At 36.5% G+C, this 22,549-nt stretch overlaps 1 protein-coding gene across 2 annotated transcripts in view; it reads right to left on the bottom strand.

The window, feature by feature from the left end:
* The window catches only part of LOC112055504 (serine proteinase stubble), a 166,139-nt gene extending 144,904 nt beyond the window's left edge, over window positions 1-21,235 (bottom strand). For both annotated transcript variants that reach the window (XM_052884947.1, XM_052884948.1), the window contains exon 1: window positions 21,080-21,235. The gene's annotated coding sequence lies outside the window, so the exon portion shown is untranslated. The remainder of the gene's footprint in view (window positions 1-21,079) is intronic.
* Window positions 21,236-22,549: the final 1,314 nt, after the last annotated feature.

Genomic DNA, 22,549 nt, shown 5'->3' with positions numbered 1-22,549 from the left:
CATCGAAACATGGCGAATAGGTAGTCCAGTCCAAATAGTTGATTGACGATTGAATGTCATCGAAACATGGCGAAAAGGTAGTCCAGTCAACATAGTTGATTGAGGATTGAATATCATCGAAACATAGCGAATAGGTAGTCCAGTCAACATAGTTGATTGACGATTGAATGTCATCGAAACATGGCGAATAGGTAGTCCAGTCCAAATAGTTGATTGACGATTGAATGTCATCGAAACATGGCGAAAAGGTAGTCCAGTCAACATAGTTGATTGAGGATTGAATATCATCGAAACATAGCGAATAGGTAGTCCAGTCAACATAGTTGATTGACGATTGAATGTCATCGAAACATGGCGAATAGGTAGTCCAGTCAACATAGTTGATTGAGGATTGAATATCATCGAAACATAGCGAATAGGTAGTCCAGTCAACATAGTTGATTGACGATTGAATGTCATCGAAACATGGCGAATAGGTAGTCCAGTCAACATAGTTGATTGAGGATTGAATATCATCGAAACATAGCGAATAGGTAGTCCAGTCAACATAGTTGATTGACGATTGAATGTCATCGAAACATGGCGAATAGGTAGTCCAGTCAAAATAGTTGATTGACGATTGTCATTGAAAATTGGGGAATAGGTAGTCCAGTCAAATTAGTTGATTGACGATTGAATGTCATCGAAATATGGCGAAAAGGTAGTCCAGTCAACATAGTTGATTGAGGATTGAATATCATCGAAACATAGCGAATAGGTAGTCCAGTCAACATAGTTGATTGACGATTGAATGTCATCGAAACATGGCGAATAGGTAGTCCAGTCCAAATAGTTGATTGACGATTGAATGTCATCGAAACATGGCGAATAGGTAGTCCAGTCCAAATAGTTGATTGACGATTGAATGTCATCGAAACATGGCGAATAGGTAGTCCAGTCCAAATAGTTGATTGACGATTGAATGTCATCGAAACATGGCGAAAAGGTAGTCCAGTCAACATAGTTGATTGAGGATTGAATATCATCGAAACATAGCGAATAGGTAGTCCAGTCAACATAGTTGATTGACGATTGAATGTCATCGAAACATGGCGAATATGTAGTCCAGTCCAAATAGTTGATTGACGATTGAATGTCATCGAAACATGGCGAAAAGGTAGTCCAGTCAACATAGTTGATTGACGATTGAATGTCATCGAAACATGGCGAATAGGTAGTCCAGTCAACATAGTTGATTGAGGATTGAATATCATCGAAACATAGCGAATAGGTAGTCCAGTCAACATAGTTGATTGACGATTGAATGTCATCGAAACATGGCGAATAGGTAGTCCAGTCAACATAGTTGATTGAGGATTGAATATCATCGAAACATAGCGAATAGGTAGTCCAGTCAACATAGTTGATTGACGATTGAATGTCATCGAAATATGGCGAAAAGGTAGTCCAGTCAACATAGTTGATTGAGGATTGAATATCATCGAAACATAGCGAATAGGTAGTCCAGTCAACATAGTTGATTGACGATTGAATGTCATCGAAACATGGCGAATAGGTAGTCCAGTCCAAATAGTTGATTGACGATTGAATGTCATCGAAACATGGCGAATAGGTAGTCCAGTCCAAATAGTTGATTGACGATTGAATGTCATCGAAACATGGCGAAAAGGTAGTCCAGTCAACATAGTTGATTGAGGATTGAATATCATCGAAACATAGCGAATAGGTAGTCCAGTCAACATAGTTGATTGACGATTGAATGTCATCGAAACATGGCGAATAGGTAGTCCAGTCCAAATAGTTGATTGACGATTGAATGTCATCGAAACATGGCGAAAAGGTAGTCCAGTCAACATAGTTGATTGAGGATTGAATATCATCGAAACATAGCGAATAGGTAGTCCAGTCAACATAGTTGATTGACGATTGAATGTCATCGAAACATGGCGAATAGGTAGTCCAGTCCAAATAGTTGATTGACGATTGAATGTCATCGAAACATGGCGAATAGGTAGTCCAGTCCAAATAGTTGATTGACGATTGAATGTCATCGAAACATGGCGAAAAGGTAGTCCAGTCAACATAGTTGATTGAGGATTGAATATCATCGAAACATAGCGAATAGGTAGTCCAGTCAACATAGTTGATTGACGATTGAATGTCATCGAAACATGGCGAATAGGTAGTCCAGTCCAAATAGTTGATTGACGATTGAATGTCATCGAAACATGGCGAAAAGGTAGTCCAGTCAACATAGTTGATTGAGGATTGAATATCATCGAAACATAGCGAATAGGTAGTCCAGTCAACATAGTTGATTGACGATTGAATGTCATCGAAACATGGCGAATAGGTAGTCCAGTCAACATAGTTGATTGAGGATTGAATATCATCGAAACATAGCGAATAGGTAGTCCAGTCAACATAGTTGATTGACGATTGAATGTCATCGAAACATGGCGAATAGGTAGTCCAGTCAACATAGTTGATTGAGGATTGAATATCATCGAAACATAGCGAATAGGTAGTCCAGTCAACATAGTTGATTGACGATTGAATGTCATCGAAACATGGCGAATAGGTAGTCCAGTCAACATAGTTGATTGAGGATTGAATATCATCGAAACATAGCGAATAGGTAGTCCAGTCAAAATAGTTGTTTGACGATTGAATGTCATAGAATCATGTCGAATATGTAGTCCAGTCAAAATAGTTGATTGACGATTGAATGTCATCGAAACATGGCGATTAGGTAGTACAGTCAAAATAGTTGTTTGACGATTGAATGTCATAGAATCATGTCGAATATGTAGTCCAGTCAAAATAGTTGATTGACGATTGAATGTCATCGAAACATGGCGATTAGGTAGTACAGTCAAAATAGTTGTTTGACGATTGAATGTCATAGAATCATGTCGAATATGTAGTCCAGTCAAAATAGTTGATTGACGATTGAATGTCATCGAAACATGGCGATTAGGTAGTCCAGTCAAAATAGTTGATTGACGATTGAATGTCATCGAAACATAGCGAATAGGTAGTCCAGTCAAAATAGTTGTTTGACGATTGAATGTCATAGAATCATGTCGAATATGTAGTCCAGTCAAAATAGTTGATTGACGATTGAATGTCATCGAAACATGGCGATTAGGTAGTACAGTCAAAATAGTTGTTTGACGATTGAATGTCATAGAATCATGTCGAATATGTAGTCCAGTCAAAATAGTTGATTGACGATTGAATGTCATCGGAACATGCTAAATTAGTAGTATAGATGAAATACTCGTAGTTCAAACTTCTACCTACAGGTATGGTCGTGTGTTTTAGATTACAAAAATCTAACATTCTAACTTTTTTAAATACGTGCGAATACAAAGATAAAAAATATCGCTTACGTTACAAGGTGAAGACTGAAGATATAGCTTTTGATAGAGAAAGACTTTTTTAAATTTATATAATGTACTTACTTCAATTACTATTGTATACCAGCTAATGTACCTAACTATACAATTGCAAATAAATTAATTAAATTGAATTGAAAATCGGCTGAGTATTAAACTATTAGATTATTTATTTTATAGATTTTCCGGTATAAAAATACCCTATGTCTAACCAAGACATAATCTATCTTCAATCCTTTCAATTGTAGCGATGTAAAGGAGTAGGTACCAAATATAAAGACAAATACAGACTTACACACAGACATACCTTTGCCTTTATTATATTAGTTTGATACACAGCAACTTAGAACTATAGCAGACGGTGTATTTCCATAATTAATTTAATCCGTCTGGCAAAGCGCCTCACGGAGTGAGGTTATAATTTCTTGATAATACAGCCAGGAATCTCTTTGGGTTTGAAGTTTAAGCGTAATAATTTAGTTCTAGGCATATATTCGAGGAATTTAGAGCAAAGTACTTATATAAGACTTCCTCGAGTTATCTTTGAAATAATTGCCTTTGTAGACATTGCAACCTCACTTCATAGTTTATACTGGGCTAACTTTGTAGAGGGATTCCTTTAAAACCAAAATAAGCTATTCACTAAGTCCATCGCTTACGGAAAATAATCCATTAAAAAAAATAAACGTTATTTTATTTATTTCTTTTCTATAAATCAGTAACCATCTTAAGAAATATTTTTTTCCGTTTTTGTCACATTTTTCACTCGTATTAGTCGTAGTAAAATGCTTAACCTTCCTCGATAATTGGACTACCCAACAGTATAATAATTTAACGAGAAACGAGCTCAACCAAACAAACAAACTCTTCAGCTTCTTAATAATTACGTACAAATTACATGAAGAAACTATAAAAGTTAATAAAACAAACTTTCTTATAAATTCATCTCAGAATTGACCGACAAAAGTGTACTGAACCCTCATTCTGAGGGTCAGTAACCCGAACAGTTGTAATTAAAGTACAATTAAACATTTTCCACTGTTTGCACCCGGCACATATCATAGTCTAAGATCACGACTTGAATAATTGACCCTCATCGAGTTTTCTAAGAAAATTAATGAATAGTATGTTAGAACTTATATTAAATTAAAACGAAAAAATCAGTTCATCGATTTTAAATAAGGTAGCGATTCTCTTATACGTTTTATAAGTAAGGATATTTAACATTCATATTCATGATAATTAAAAAATATATGGAAATAGGAACACCAAAAATTGAATGAATGAATACTACTTATTATGAAGAATAAGGATATAAAAATATAAAAAAGTAAAGTATCTAATATTATTGGTATTACTGTAGGTACAGTGATTGAAAAATAATCTCATAGAATAATGGAAAAAATAATGATTTCGGACAAAGAATATCTACTTAAAAATTAAATCCATAAATTAAAAAAAAAGAAAAAAAAACCATAAGCAAGAAAGAAGGTAAATTCATGAGAAAACTGGATGAGAATTGAGAGGAGACTAAGACTAGATCTTGTACTATTACCCGTTATAGGATTTGTCATAATATCGCGTAACGTTACGCTAACTTGGTTCTATTTGGACAAGGAAATTTGATCACTCGTAGGCTCCACTTTCCGTGGAATAAGACCCATCTTATTGCTCATTTTAATTATAATAAGTGCCGACTATGGTACGGTACATTAAATGCTGGTGTGAGGGACCTTTATGGTCATAAAGTTTATAAAATTTGCATGCTCGAGACCACAGATCATAGATAACTCGAGATGAGTAAGTCACGTAAGACTGTATCGCATTTTGTTTTAATGTATTTATTTTGGTCGACATTATTCATCATCATTATGTATACTAATATTATAACGCTGAAGAGTTTGTTTGCTTGAACGTGCTAATCTCAGGAACTACTTGGTCCGATTTGAAAAATTCTTTCAGTGTTAGATAGCCCATTAATCGAGGAAGGCTATAGGCTATATATTATCCCCGTATTCCTACCGGAACGGGAACCACGCGGCGTCAGCTAGTTAATTGATTTTACATAAGTGAGATCTTTATCGAATCCACATCAAATATGACTAACTTTGTAACAAGTCTAGTGTAGTCTCTCAGGCCGTCTCTTGTGAAACTCGGAACTAGGCTTTGGTCAACGAGTAAGTTAGTCCTAACGAACCCACAACGCGATTGGAAGTTGATAACCACGTCAGGATAATCTAGAAATTCATTTTCGTTGGGCATTGACAGCGAAAAATTACAAAAAAAATAACGCTTACGCAGACACTAACCATCGAAGCTTTTCGAGACTTCGGATGGCTTACCATGCGTCCAACGACATATATCGTGTAGAAAAATAGACAAATGTAAACCAAATAGCGGCGCAATTGGAAATATCGCTATCTCTTTCGTTGCCTCGGGAAGAAAAGGATTAACGACGTAGGCTTGAAGAGAAATAGACAAATGTCAACCAAATAGCGGCGCAACTGGAAATATCGCTATCTCTTTCGTTGCCTCGGGAAGAAAAAGATGGGACTGAGACTACTCTGCCGCCATTAGGTTGACATTTTGCCTATTTCTCTACACGAGATAATAATTATGTCGTTGGCCGCGCGCTATAGCTTGGCAAGTTCGTTGATGACACTCCCATGATATGCGGGCGACAGGCGGATGTGAAGTCGTGCGCGCGGGGCATAGGGAAGGACTGCGCGGGTGTGAAGTCGTGCGCGCGGGGCATCGGGAGTTACTAACGAATTCGCCAAGCTATAGGTATGCTAGCTCTTCCATTTGGTTATAACACTATCCTTAATTAAAACGTCAAACGGTGGTCAATAAACGTTTTAAGACGTCGTAAAACCGCCGACAATATACCAACTACGACACTTCACTCGCAAGTTGACCGCTTAATTTAACTGTGTCATTAACGTTATCGGAGGAATGAGATGAATGGATGCTGCGGAGGATTTGATAGTGATTGAAAACTTGATGCATTGATTTTTGAGAGAGCCGTGGAGGAGTAGATTAGAGGGTTATGACTGCTTGATGACGCCCGCGACTTCGTTCGCCCTTAGACCTTAATCTGACCCTCTCGCAAAATCCGTTCTAAGGGGACGTCTCGTCATCAACCCATATTCGGCTCACTGCTGAGCTTGAGTCTCCTCTCAGAATGAGAGGGGTTAGGCCAATAGTCCACCACGCTGGCCCAATGCGGATTGGCAGACTTCACACACGCAGAGAATGAAGATAATTCTCTGGTATGCAGGTTTCCTCACGATGTTTTTCCTTCACCGTTTGATACACGTGATATTTAATTTCTTAAAATGCACACAACTGAAAAGTCGGAGGTGCATGCCCCGGACCGGATTCGAACCCACGCCCTCCAGAATCGGAGGCAGAGGTCATATCCACTGGGCTATCACAGCTCGTCTAGGGGACGTCTATTAACTACCTCCTTGCCAAATTTCAACTTGTACGGCTAACGATTTTCGTGATATCTTTCGATTTTATTATATTTAATAGATTACAGCTTTCATCATCATTTTTAGTATTGAGTTAAAAATATTTATATGAAAATGAAAATGCCCGCAAACGTTAGATAATAATAATTTTAAATAATGGTGATAATAATTGGTTTAAAACTTAAAGTTACGAGGTTTCCAAACGCCTCGGTCCGAGGAGAACCCACAACAAACTCAGACAGTTATTTTTTGTTTAGCACAATATACTGGAACTAGTACATATAGTATTAAAGTTATTTATTATATGGTAATAAGTATGGGAAGCTATAACAAACAGCGTGCCAATGTTGTGCCAATAATGGCCAAAGAAGATAAACAAAGATAATATCTTTTCAATGCTGGCACACCGTGCAACTTGGCAAACTATCCGAGGCGCTGCGACCTGCCAAAGCTCCGGAAGAGTTGACAAATATCAGTTTATTGCTAAAGTTTTCAAACAATATATTTTTCGATATTTATTATTGACTAGCAAACGCCCCGCGGTTTCACACGCGTACTTGCCGTAGGAATCCTACTAATATTATAAACGCGAAAGTTTGTATGGATGTTTGGATGTTTATTACTCTTTAACGCCGCTACTACTGAAGTGATTTAGCTAAAATTTCGAATGGAAATAGATTTTACTCTGGATTAACACAGTGGCTACATTTTATCCCGAAAAAATCTATGGTTTCCCGAGATTTGCGAAAACTGATGATTTTAATGATATGAATGTTTGTTACTCTTTCACGCCTCGACTACTGAACCGAATTAGCTGAAATTTTGTATTGAGATATACTATAGCATAGATTAACACATTTTTATCCCGAAAAAATCCATGGTTCCCGAGGGATTTGTGAAAAAATAAATTCCAGGACGAAGTCGCGGGCGTACGCTAGAATGGGAATAAAACATAGCACAACCAAGATACCACCAGAACCAACATAGGGGTAATATCTGGATCCACTGATTCGATTTTGAAAATTCTTTTAAAAAATCAAGCCACGTTATTTGTGAGTCTCCCTTTATCCACGTAAACTTACGAGAATTGGAACTACGCTGGGCCATTGATTTGATGAACCGTTTATACCACTACTAGCTCACGCCGCGCGGTTTCACCCGCGTGGTTCCTGTTCCCGTAAGAATCCGGGGATAATATATAGCCTATAGCCTTCCTCGATAAATGGGCTTTCTAACACCGAAAGAATTTTTCAAATCGGACCAGTAGTTCCTGAGATTAGCGCGTTCAATCAAACAAACAAACAAACAAACTCTTCAGCTTTATTATATTAGTATAGATTCCCAACAGTGAAAGAATTTTTCAAATCGGTTCAGTAGTTCCAAAGCCTTTAAAACATACAAACAAACAATCAAATCTTTCCCCTTTATACGAGTAGGTACTAGCGGACGCCCGCGACATCGTCCGCGTGGAATTCACTTTTTCACGAATCCCGCGGGAACCATGGATTTTTCCGGGATGAAAAGTAGCCTATGTGTTAATCCAGAATAAAATCTATTTATATTCCAAATTTCAGCCTAATCGCTTCAGTAGCCGCAGCGTAAAGGAGGAATAGACATACACACACAAACTTTCGCCTTTATAATATTAGTGTGAAGTGTAATAATAATAGTAGTATATATATAGATTAGTAGTACCTACTTAGAAGAATTTTTAATAAATAACTAAACACCTATAAATATCGAAGAGGAATGTATCAGCTATCACCAGTTAGCCTATTAGGCCCACAATACTGATTGCGAGCGTCATCAATCTATAAGCTATCTATGATTACGCAGAACCGGTGGCGCGGGTTCTACTCCCGGCGAGGCAATCTCTCGCGCATATCGCGGAATGTAAGAACTCGTTGCGTCAACCGAGACCATAAGAGGGAAATAAATATATAAACACTTATAGCTAATGAACGTATTATGCACGAATTGATGGGTAAGAAATTACACGCAAGTTACTTGTTATATAGTACTTGTAAGTATTAATAAATTCATACATATGTCCCGTAAACAGGAGTATTGAAAATATGAAACTTTTGAAAATATATTTTGAGCCGTAATAGCCCAGTGGATATGACTTCTGCCTCCGAATCCGGAGAGCGTGGGTTCGAATCTGGTCCGGGGCATGCACCTTTAACTTTTCAGTTGTGTGCATTTTAAAAAATTAAATATCACGTGTCTCAAACGGTGAATCGTAAGGAAACCTGCATACCAGAGAATTTTCTTAATCATCTGCGTGTGTGATGTGTGCCAATCCGCATTGGGCCAGCGTAGTGGCCAACCCCATTCATTCTGAGAGGAAACTAGAGCTCAGCAGTCAGCGGAATATAGGTTCATAAAGATGATCATGATATATTTTGTTATTTTCGTAGGCCTAGAGTATGTCGTACTATTTACAAAACACCCTGTATATAACCTACCTTTATGTGTCTATAGCTCGTGCTATGATTTTATGATGAGCATATGATGGTAACACAGATTTACTGGTTTAATTAAATAAAAACGTGCAAGTTCTAAGAAACAATAAATGCATACTCAATCTATTAATTAAAAAAAAATTAAAACAAAAAGTAATAGATTTTATGCAAGTATCAAATTTCTCGAATATTCAATTCGATGAAAATCGCGAACAGCCATTGAAAGCTGGCTCTAATACCTCTCGGGGCAAAGGTCAAGATCTTCGGCATTAATTTTCAATTATTACAATATTTATCAAACACGACAACAGATATTATACGACAGGCTTGTTAGTTATGAAATATTATTATTTATTATAAGAAAGTTTATTAATAAGCTTGGGAACTAGAGGACACCGAATTCTATATATTTCGAAATAGCAGAAACTCAACGGTTCCATCTTTGTATTTCCCTCTCCCGTGGGAAAATGTGGTAAAATAACTCGCTCACAAATATCGTAATTTCCTATACATAAAAGAATTTTCAAAATCAATTTGAAAGATCCAAAGGTCTAACCTTACAAACTCATAATCTTTACCTCTTTATAATATAAGTATAGATCTGTATGATTTAGGGTTCCACAGTCCACAAGAGGAACCCTTATGTATTAGTTATAAATCGATAGAACATACCTATTTAATGGTTATACCTATTTAATGGTTCTATCGATTTATAACTTATTTAGTTACGCGGTTTTACCCGCGTGGTTCCCGTTCCCGTAAGAATATGGGGATAATATATAGCGTATAGCACTCTTCGATTAATGGGCTATCTAATACTGAAAGAATTTTTCAAATCGGACAGAAGTTTCTGAGATTAGCGCGTTCAATCAAAAATACAAACAAACTCTTCAGCTTGATATTATTAGTATAGATAATACCACTATCTTTAACAATTTTAGCTTTAATCCACAGCTTTAATAGTTTGTAGAGTTAATACACCCACTTGATATTTTGAAGGATACAAAATCTAGTTTGCAACGACAATAGCAGTAAATAAGCAAATTTCCTTTTAGTTAAGTTAACAGATGTTAAGGACTTAAGTGTATTTACACGACCTTTAGCAAAGAAGATAAACGTCGAAAACAATTCAATAATATTTGAGTGTTATTTTTATTAGCATACTATTTTGCAAGCATAAACTTTCTGCCATAAATGGCCGTTACTTTTAACAACATTGACTTATGTGGCTTAAACAGTATTAACACGTCAATACTCAGTCTTTTACTGGCTACTCGTATATTAATAGCTGATGGGAAAAGCAAATAGCACACAATAATAAGAGTACTAATATAAAGGCGAAAGTTTGTGTGTAAGTGTGTATGTTTGTTTCTTTGTGCTGCGGCTACTAAAGCGATTTGGCTGAAATTTGAAATGGAAATAGATTTTACTTTGGATTAACAGTTATGCTACCTTTGATTCCGGAAAAATCCGTGGTTCCCGCGGGATTTATGAAAAACTCGTACTTGGCGGACGTAGTCACGGGCGTCCGCTAGTAAAAGTATACAAACAGGACACAGCCTAGTATCAACTCTCATCGAGCTGACACAAAAAGCTTTACTACTACCACTGATGTATGAGTTCAGTGATTCCCACTAGTATATCATATCTTTATAGTAACAGGTGACTAACTAAGCAGATATTCGACCTGGTGGTAAGTGGAAAACCATTGCCTGATAAACAGAGTAACAATTAAAGCATGCAAAGATGCACTATGCCTATCGTAAAGACTCAACACGAACCTGTGTTGTAGTAGGAATTATCTATATTTTACTATTTTTTACGTATAGTGCATGCCCTACCTTAAAACCTTGGGCTTGCCACCGGCAAAGACATACCGCCAAGCGATTTAGCGTTCCGGTACGATGTCGTGTAGATACCGAAAGGGTGTGGATTTTCATCCTCCTTCTAACAAGTTAGCCCGCTTCCATCTTAGACTGCATCATCACTTACCATCAGGTGAGATTGTAGTCAAGGGCTTACTTGTAAAAAATAAATAAATATAGAACTACAATAAAGGAGTGAGAACAGACCTAAAAATGCTTATTTGAATTCCCTTTTACCCTTACCGTTCTAGCCATCCCTTTCTAGTTTCAAGAATGCGAATAATACTGTCCCCCTTACACTGCGCTCAAGGTACGTGTATGCCAGCCGTAGTCACTCATTAAGTTAAACACTAGAGCAGCCGTTACCGTTTTATTATTGTTATTAATTAACTTTATGAGCACTAATTCGAGACTCTGTTTCAGGTCGGTACACATTCTAACTCTCACTGGCGGACCACTAACACACTCGACCAGTGTACGGTGGCCATCACTTTGGTTATTCACAATCCTTGTCCTGCTTGCCATATATGGCTTGAACGTTTTTTTATTTTTTTTGTTGTGTGTTTTGTTTACTTCTTGTGTTATATTTATTTAATAAAAAAAAATATTTCTATGTCTATTTTTAAAATAATAAACGCAGTTGTTCTGTTTTTTATCCGTAATAAAAACTATCGTTTGATGTGTAAATTTAATAACAATAGTAACATTTATATTTACATTACATACATATAACTGTAAAGATACAATACATTGAATATAATAAATATTATATAAATATTACAAGCAATTTTTGTGTGTCGGTTTGTTTATCTAATGACACTAAAAACTACAGTGAACAAAATTTTAATACCCTTTTAACAGAGAGATTAACCATAGCTTAAAGCAATATACATTTTTTTCGTTCAATTAACTTTTCATTTAAAATTATTCCAACACAAAAATGATTCCAAAAGCCATCTGATAGTGTTAATTAAATTTTATTACACACCTTATTCGCTTCAATTAAGCGAACAACAGTGCTGATATCAACAAAAATAATAAAATTTGCAAACAATTATTAATAATTGATATCCATGAGGCGTCAATTATTAATAATTGATATCCAGTGAAGCGTTAATTTAACTTACAAAAACTTACTTGGTAAACTTAGCGAAACAAAGTCTAAATAAATATTCCTCCAAACTCACTTCATCTGTGAAAACTGCATAAAATCACGAAGTTAGTGCAAACAAGTACGTAAAAAGAAATTATTTTTTTAGTTCTACTGCTCTTTGTTCGTCGCAATTCAATTTAAGGTAATTTTATTCAAAGTACAGCTATTTTACTTCTACTATATTACGAGTATACGAGTAGGTACCTAGTATATAAATGAAATAGTAGATAGAACCAGTTAAATATTTGCCAACTTGCAGACAATAACTCAAAGCTTTGAAGCTCGTAGTTACCTATTTTCACTCTCGCTGTTATGTCTAGTCTGGCACACTCGAATTCTCAGTAGGGTAACAACGCGTAACGTAACGTGCTTTATGCATTTAACAAACGAAAAATCTTCGATAAATAAAATCTATGTCTTATCAAAAGAGAAAGATTATATTAGAAAGTAGAATCATAAAAATAAAACCCTCGTCATGTTTCTGGGAATTAAATAACTGATTTCTACATAGCATATTATTGTTGCAATGGAAAACGTAATTATGGGAATCCTAGACGAGGTTTTTTATATTTCTAAACAATCTATATTTAAATCGGTTATGTTAGTTCATCAATTAAATTAGACTTTGAGAATTAAAACTTTTTAAGCGGAATCGAGAGGTGAGGTGTAGTCAAGGGCTAAATTATAAGAACTAAAAAAAATACCTCTTTTTTTACCTTGACTACAATCTCATCTGATGATAAGTGATGATGCAATTTAAGATGGTAGCGGGCTAATGTTTGCAATAACTGTCGTTAAAATCTAACGCAAGTGTGATGAAACTAAACTAAAACTAATTGCAATTAAGATAAATAACTAACGAAAGTATATTACTGAAGATAAACTTGACATTTAATTTATAATTTTGATATTTTATTAGTATATTATGCATTTTATTAGTCATATGTGATATTATAGATCGTGATTTTAAAGATAAACCTAATTAAATTCTTGTTTTGTTATGTTAATAGCTCAGAAACGTGTTTCAAATTAGTAATCATTGGCACTATGCATCTTAATTACTAAAATATAGAAAAATTGTAACATACAGCTTATAAATGCGTGTTTCTAGACTGACTCTTTGTTATTTGAAACTAAAGTACCGTCGGCAATGCACAAACTCTATTATAATGGTAATAATGCCTGTAAGAGTGAGGTTGCTAAGCAACTGTATCGTGATAAATGAGGTACGATGTATGACGTCCTCGCGCTTTTAAGACGTTAGCGCCGCGTTTGGGGTACTTCAAATCCCGCGAAAACCATTTTTCTGGCATGAAAAATAGTCTATGTGCTAATACAGAGTACAATCTATTTCCATTCTAAATTTCAGTTATAATCGCTTCAGTAGTAGCGGCGTTAAAGAGTAACAAACATCCAAAATTTCGCGTTTATAATATTAGCTAGCTGACGCCCTCAACTTTGTCAAAAGGAATGTATGTATGAACATACATTCTTTATTGAAATATACGTTGAACCTTTCGCTTAAATCATTTATGAAATCTATTGATGAAAATCCGCTATGTACTTTAAAAGTTCCAAGTGTACAAACGGCGGGAAGCGACTTTGTTACATACTATGACTAGCAGACGCCCGGGACATCACCTGCCTGGAAATCTCTGATCCTCCTAAGTTCAAGGAATTCAGACACCAACAATATTATTTATTTAAACTTAAACCTCATGTCTGCCATAAGTGTGAGAGACAGGGAATCCAGACAGAGGGCCGTATCGCGTTACGTTACGAAGCGGCTTACCGTACCGTAAGAAGTTATCACTTCAAAACTTTGTTACATAATATGTACAGATAAGAAAGATCTATAGCACGATGGGACGTCTCAAACAAGTGAACGTAACTCATGGCCACCCTACACGCAGAGGAAGCAATCTTCGCCGTGGCTCGTCTAGATTCGTTGCATTTTGCATGAGCATTAGATATCGAGTGCTCTATTATTCTGCATTTGTTTTGCCTCAATCGTTTTCTTGTATGATAATGTTATTCGTACTTTATATGGAGTGATCGTGCCTTCTTCGTTTTATATACTACCGACTGTTGACACGATTGTAGACGATTTATATACTGTCACTACAGAATAAGTATGATCCAGAATGAGTCTTTACAAGAAGCGTGATGAAGAGATTTTTCGGGATTTGCTGCTCGTCTATTGGGTCTCACAACTAATTTAGATACAGGGCCTCTCTAACAGTGGAATTCATAGACGTTGTGGGGGCGCCCCCAGGGGATTGTTTACCCGCCGAGTGTCGAATTTGAACTCCATTTGTTTCAGAATTTGACACTCAGCGAGTGAATGGTCTCCTGGGGGTGCCCTTGCAATGTCTATGAATTCCACTGTAAGGCACACTACGCAACTGCCACTGGACCAAAGAGGCAGACAAAAAGTAGTGAAGCAAAAATAGTGACCAGTAAAAACTACAAACTATCAAATATATCTTTGAACACGATTTTCGTTGGCGACTCGCCTACCTCAATAATTACGTTTTCAAAAGCGTGTCACTTTCTCTTGAAAAATAATTTCTACTATTATAAAATTACACTTGTTTTTTGTTTGCGCTCGTCATCCAATCACAACTGGATCAAGTTATACATGCTACGCATCTTTTTGTCGTTTTTGACGTGACAACGTTTTATAATTCGATGGAGCCGGCTGCACAGTCGAAAAAAGATGACGTCATGCGTCGTTCCCTCGCTCTAGGGTTGCCAACTTTTTTTACAAGAAATAAAGTATATACTGGTCTATGAAGATTTTTTTTAAAAGAAGAAGAAGAAGCGTTTTAGAAAAACGAACATTTTCTTTTGAAAAATGCAACCATTCCATCAGTATTTTCTTATTACGTTGTCAAATTCAACTATCGTCAGTAAACCGATTTTCTTTTTAAGTTCTGGTCATCTCCATTCATTCGACGGACTATAAGCTTTGGCGAAGGGCGTTGGTTCGAATCCGGTCCGGGGCATGCACCTTCAACTATTCTGTTGTGTGCATTTTAAGAAATTAAATATCACGTTTCTCAAACGGTGAAGGAAAACATCGTGAGGAAACCTGCATACCAGGGAATTTTCTTAATTCTCTGCGTGTGTAAGTCTGCAAATCCCCATTGGGCCAGCGTGGTAGACTATTGGCCTAACCCCTCTCATTCTGATAGGAGACTCAAGCTCAGCAGTGAGCCAAATATGGGCTGATAATGATGAATGATGATTTAAATATGAATAAAAAAATATATAATTATAATAAAATAAATAAGTAATCTAACTGTAACTACACATTTTGATTTTGATGATTTAGATGAACAAAAAGTAGTAGGTAAATCTAAGTAACTAAATACATGGCCTATTCATGAATTGATGTTGCATGTTTTACATAATACTTAGTAAATTTTATGTTAATACTTTGTACAGTCGTGAAACAACACTTCCATATTTACATTATGATCATGCGGGCTTTTTGCTAATATTTTCTGGTATATCCTATGATGATCATTGAATCAATGGCACCCATATTCGACTCACTGTTGAGCACGAGTTTCCTCTAAGAATGAGAGGGGTTAGGCCTAAGTCCTTACGTCCTTAAGTCCTAAGTCCAAATGCAAATTGGCAGACTTCACACACGTAGAGAATTGTAAAAAATCTCTGGTATGCAGGTTTCCTCACAATGTTTTTCCTTCACCGGTTGAGACACGTGATTCGAACCTACGCCCTCCGAATCGATCCCTCTTATAATTATTGAAGTATTATTTTAAGTAATAACACCAAAATCTTTCAATAGAATATGGCGAAACTATAAGGGTTCCTTGTTGACAATGGAACCCTAAAAACGACTACTCCCGTGATTTTTGTCGAATGCCCGACTTTTGCCAATAGTTTCGAAACCATATGGGGCGTTTCGTCACGAGCTTGCTTGAACCATGTTTTTACGTTGTGGTAAACAAGCTTATGACTAAGGCCCCGTAAGGATCAAAACTAGTCCATAGTTGCCTTTGAGCAATATCGATGTTTTGATTTTATGAATTTTATCATTCATGACGCCGCCCGGTTTTACCCGCGTGGTTCCCGTTCCCGTAGGGATACGGAGATAATATATATCCTATAGCCTTCCTCGATAAATGGGTTATCTGACACTGAAAGAATTTTTCAAATCGGACCAGTAGTTCCTGAGATTAGCGCGTTCAATCAAACAAACAAACTCTTCAGCTTTATAATATTAGTATAGATTCATTCGATCTGTAGGGTATGGTTGTGTATATGGTTACTCACTGTATAACATTCATTGGATAATAATACTGTCTACAAATATAAAACTAGGTTAACAAGCAATAACAATATAAAATGCAACGTTTAACGCCTAGCTAAGAAATATGGCGGCGGCGAATTAGCACATTTTCACCAAATCTCTCGCCAGCACCAAAGGTATTTATACGTTATATTATTGAATCTCTTATTGCGCGCGCAAAAGAAATTTCAAAAGTGGCGAAAAGTAAGAGCTTGCGATGGTTAGACGTTCCTCAATTTATAAAAACTGAAAGTTAGATAACGCTTCTACCATAGGTCCGTTACGTGGGGTAAACAAAAAAAAGTAAACTTTGCTGAGTTTGTTGTGGGCTCTTCTTGGACCAAGGCGCATTCGGAACCGTCGTAACTTTAATAATGTTGACAAACGTGGTGGCTCGTATTGTCAAAAAAATATTTCAAAATTGAATTTTTTATGCATACACGTCTCAAAAAAATGTTTTTTTTTCAATCCCATAATCACCACACACACAAACACACATACACACACACACAGCTACATAAATTACGTACGATACTTGCGTACGGTTTTCTTTAAATGCAATATAGGCTTACACTTGTGGAGCGAAAAAATGCCTATTCACTAAGCTTACACTTGTGGAGCGCGCTTTCCTAAAAAATGCCTATTCACTAATTACTTTGAAGGGAACACAAACGCCAGAAAAGCTTTCCAAATTATTACTGTGCGAATTAGAAATTTGCAAAAGTTGCAAATCCTTTCGTACGAGTTGCCTGGACATTCACAACGTAAGGATGCTAGCGTTGAAGGCGTCTTGTTCTGCGCTGATTTTCAGCTTTTTAAAAGCTTTTATTTAACTTGCAATGTATTTAGGATGTTACGGTGGATTCTTTGAGCTCAATTTTGAAGTAGATATCTTCAACCGATTGAGCTGAAATTTTGTATACACGTTAAGATTGGATGACAATGCACGATATATTATATGACATTATTCTAAATACAATATGGCAGACCACCCAAGATGGACATAGTTATTTTTAATGTACTTCTACAATATGGGTATCAAATGAAAGGGCTTATCTATATCTATACTAATATTATACAGACGTAGTTTGTACCAATTCTTTGTAAGGTCTAAAATCTACGGAACTACTGATCCGATTTTTAAAATTCTTTTTAATTGAGGAAGGTCTAACAGTGACAGGCTCTCGTTCCATAAGTATAAAACGATCAAAACATAAATAATGGCAAACGTACGCTGCGGGCGCGCCGCTCCGTTGCCTCCGCACTCTTTCGTATGACGAGAGCCGAGTGATTTCTAAATAATTTAAATACGCGCACGATATCTCTAATTAAAGCCATTCGGAATTGGGTTTGTATCGCGTGAGCTGATTTGTCTTGCTTTTCATACCTATCGGTTTTGGTTTTTGATCTGATAGGCTAGTGACCTATTTTTTTTTATTCTTTACAAATTAGCCCTTGACTACAATATCACCTGATGGTAAGTAATGCAGTCAAGATGGAAGCGTGCTAACTTGTTAGGAGGAAGATGAAAATCCACATCCATTTTCGGTTTCTACACGACATCGTACCGGAACGCTAAATCGCTTGGCGGTACGGTTTTGTCGGTTTTAACTAGCCACAGCCGAAGCCTCCCCAGCCAGACCTGGATCAATTAAGAAAATCTCAATCGGCCCAGCCGGGGATCGAACCCAGGACCTCCGGTTTGTAAATCCACCGCGCATACCACTGCGCCACGGAGGCCGTCAAACCTAATAAAATGACAACAGGAAAATTAATCCTAAGCTCTCATTGTATTTTTTGTTTTTATTATTATTTTTAACATAATTGCTACTTTATTTACTATGGAAGGGGAGCCTATAATGTGGGGACCTGTTGCATTTGGCTGATTACATGATTAAAAGCATTTGGTGCTTTTGGTGGTTTGGAAAAACTACAGATTTTTATTCGGCTTACGGGAATAGTCTAATTTTTTTTAATTCTTGTATTATTTCCGTCATAATAATTATTTTCATTTTGCAACTTCCCCAGACCCTGGCTACTGTATACGTTTTGAATAGGACGCCTTCAAATTTAGTTTTATTAACATTTTTTTTCGTTTATTGCGGCCGATCTGTTTTAAAAATTCTTTTAATATTTCCATTGATAAGCGTAAATAAAATCAAATCCTATCCGATGATGAATCTTCGGTATTTTTATAGATATTTAGCCATAACTTTAACGAGACAATTCACGATTTTACGGTTGAAAAAAATGGCAAAATAAAGGTAGTTTAACGAATAAGTTTTATATTTTCTGTATACACGCAATTTATTCTCAGGACTATAAGCACGGAGCCCGCTTTATCTATCTATGTCTCGGTTGACTGATTTTATTGCTAAAAAGAAAAAATCTAACTTTTAGAGTAGAAATCGAAAGCTTATTCGAATGTACAAGATACTAAGAATAACGGTTTATGGAATAAAAGGTTTGCACCTCTAACTTTTCAGTTATGTGCATTTTAAGAAATTAAATAGGTACCTATCACGTGTCTCAAACGGTGAAGGAAAAACATTTTGAGGAAACCTGCATACCTGAGAATTCTCTTAATTCTCTGCGTGTGTGAAGTCTGCCAATACGCATTGGGTCAACCTAACTTAACCCCTCTCATTCTTAGAGTAGACTCGAGCTCAGCATTGAACCGAAGGTTTGAAAATTATGATGATTATGAACTTAACTAATTGATAAACTTGTGATAATGAATACAACAATAGTCCAGCGGAATCGAATCCTGTACCTTAATATTGGCAATCGACCAGATTGCCAATATTACAGGTTTATCATCCAATTTACCTCAGCCGGAATAGAACCGGGCGACGCATGTAACTGTCAAGTCTTAACATTGTAACTTAAGTGAGCACTTAGTTAGAAGTTACTACTTACCTATCAATTTACAGCCTGTTTTCAATTAAACCTATGTCTCTAATATCGTAAGTTAAAATGTTTCCAACCAACTTGCGACTAAGTTTTAACTTAGGCAACTAAAGTTTTGTTGGTGGTTTAATAGGTAGGTACCTACCTAGTTCATCATTCGTTTTTCAGATAGCACTTGGTGACACTTGCCATAATAAGACGTTCACAATACGTACTATTAACATGAATAATAAATAAATAAAATAAATAAATAAAATCTTTATTGACCAAAAATATATACAAACAACCATAACATTGCCTGTGGTCTCCACACTAGATTGATCTGTATCGTGGAGACCAGGTAGGATTTTCTAATGCTTTCCGTTGGACTAGGACTAATTACAAAAATTACAATAAATAGGACTACATTACAAAAAGAAATACATTACAAAAAGAAATACATAGAATAGAATTGCGGCAAACTTTCAAGAGTGTACCCATGCTATCTGATAAACACTATAACAACCCATATTCGGACCACTATTGAGCACAAGTCTTCTCTCAGAATGAGAGGGGTAAGGCCAATAGTACACCACGCGACACCACGATTGGCTGACTTCACACACGTAGAGAAATAGGAAAATTCTCAGATGTGCAGGTTTCCTTCACCGTTTGAGACGCGAGATATTTAATTTCTTACACATGCCTACCTAACTGAAAAGTTAGAGGTGCATGCCCCGGATAGGAATCGAACTTACGCCCTCCGAATCGAAGGCACAGGTCATATCCAATGGACTATTACAGCTGGGCTATTATAGATGGGACACTGTGGTTCATAAACAGTGCATGCATTCCATAGATGCAGAAATGAAGAATGCAGAAACTTGTATTGGAGAAGGAATTTCCCAGTTTGTAAAGTTTATAGGTAGTTACTTAAAATGCCTTACTTATTTAAACCTTGTGCTTTGAAGGACAAAATATGAAAGACGTCTTTAGAGGTACGTCTTTAGTTTACGGAATAGGTGTAAGGCAAAAGGCAATCAAAAGTAAGATAAGAATACAATTTTAAATAAATAAAATTAAACATGTAAGTTGTATGGAAGTAAGTAAATAAATAAATTTCAATTTTAGTTATCTATAGTATCCTAAGCCTAAGCTTCGGACTACCCTCCATAATTTCGGAAGGTACCTAGTACGAGAAATATAAACCAACTTAACTTATTAAATTACTTAATTATTTTCATCAAAACTTTTTTTTTAATTACTGTAGAAACTATGAACAGTCATGGTTAGAGTGAAATATTTAAAGAGGATTGTTTAATAATTAAACTTTATTGCAATTTGTTTGTACCAACTTTCGCCAATAATTAATATTCAAATAAAAAAACTTATATTTAATTAATAATAATAAAAACCTTAGGGGATTATAAGTTTATACGCATAGAAAAATAACCCCCTTTTAGTCATTATCTGTCGCCATTTTAATGAACAAAAAGCGCAATCACTTACGATTTCAATGGCACAGTAACGGAATCCGAACACCACACACAACCATGTCACTATCACAGCACTGACGACACGTGCGACGCGGGCCGGTGCGCGGGCGCAACTAAACTAACGACTCCCACACCACAGTCCACACTGCGTGCGCAATTTTTCTTTGACGCGGCTGAAATGGATGGCACCTTCCGTACTATTCCGTAGACAGAGCTTCTGCGCTTGTCGAAACCATGACCACAGTATGCAATAGCTTTACTCTGCCATGACGTTGCTAAGACTCCATAACGCATGAATAGCTGGCGTCCTTTAGAATATAGAACACTCACACAACGCAAACAAAAAGCGTAATGGATGGCACATTACCATCTTCCATACCATTCCGTAGACTTAGACAGCGCTTCTGCACTTGTCGAAACCATGACGTTGATAAGTTTCCATAACGCGTGAATAGCTGGCGTCCTTTAGAACATAGAACACTCACGCAACGCAAATAAAAAGCGTAATGGATGGCACCTTGCCACCTTCCGTACCATTTCGTAGACAGAGCTTCTGCGCTTGTCGAAACCATGACATTGCTAAGGTTCCTTAACGCGTAAATAGCTGGCGTTCTTTAGAATATAGACCACTTGGGCAACGCCAATGAAATGCGTAATGGATGGCACCTTGCCACCTTCCATACCATTCCGTAGACTTAGACAGCGCTTCTGCACTTGTCGAAACCATGACGTTGATAAGTTTCCATAACGCGTGAATAGCTGGCGTCCTTTCGAATATAGACCACTCGCGCAACGCAAATAAAAAGCGTAATGGATGGCACCTTGCCACCTTCCGTATCATTCCGTAGACAGAGCTTCTGCGATTGTCCAAACCACATGACGCTGCTAAGGTCATTAACGACTCGTGGACTAGTATAGTGCACTCTGTGTACGCGAATTTTTTTACCGATATAACCGACTTTTAAGGAAAAATTCTTCATCTCCACTAAATTTCCCTTGACAATTTTATTAATTGTCAAGGGTACGGTTCTTTCCCACTTCTGCACATCACCTGGACACATCTAGGAAAATGAACGATCCCTGATCCTCCACAAGCAGTCCAGAGAAAAGGAAAAAGATCTGTAATCGTATCTCATTAAGCACTTATATGTTTTTACTTATTAATGTTTTAATTGTAGATATTTATCTACTCGCAACAGGCAAATCAAAATTCTCTAATGGTTCACAACACCTGCTTATTTAGTTACATAACTTTCACATTACTTGTTTTATTACTTCAAGTTGATGATCTATTAAGACATCTTGGACCGCTCTAACGAGTTTTTGATAGAAATGATTATTTCCTTTCCGGCGATTTCCGAACCTGAATCCGATAGCAGTAACTTTTACCAGCGAAAAAACTAAGTTTCGCCTCAATTACTTGACATCCGTCAATAATAATAAAGTTAACTGATGAAAATGTGACCAACCAATTTCTTTTTTA

The sequence above is a fragment of the Bicyclus anynana genome, chromosome 13, assembly GCF_947172395.1.
Source record: "Bicyclus anynana chromosome 13, ilBicAnyn1.1, whole genome shotgun sequence".
NCBI lineage: Eukaryota > Metazoa > Arthropoda > Insecta > Lepidoptera > Nymphalidae > Bicyclus > Bicyclus anynana.
The sequence above is the reverse complement of the archived record's forward strand: the minus strand, read 5'-3'. Positions and strand labels throughout refer to the sequence as shown.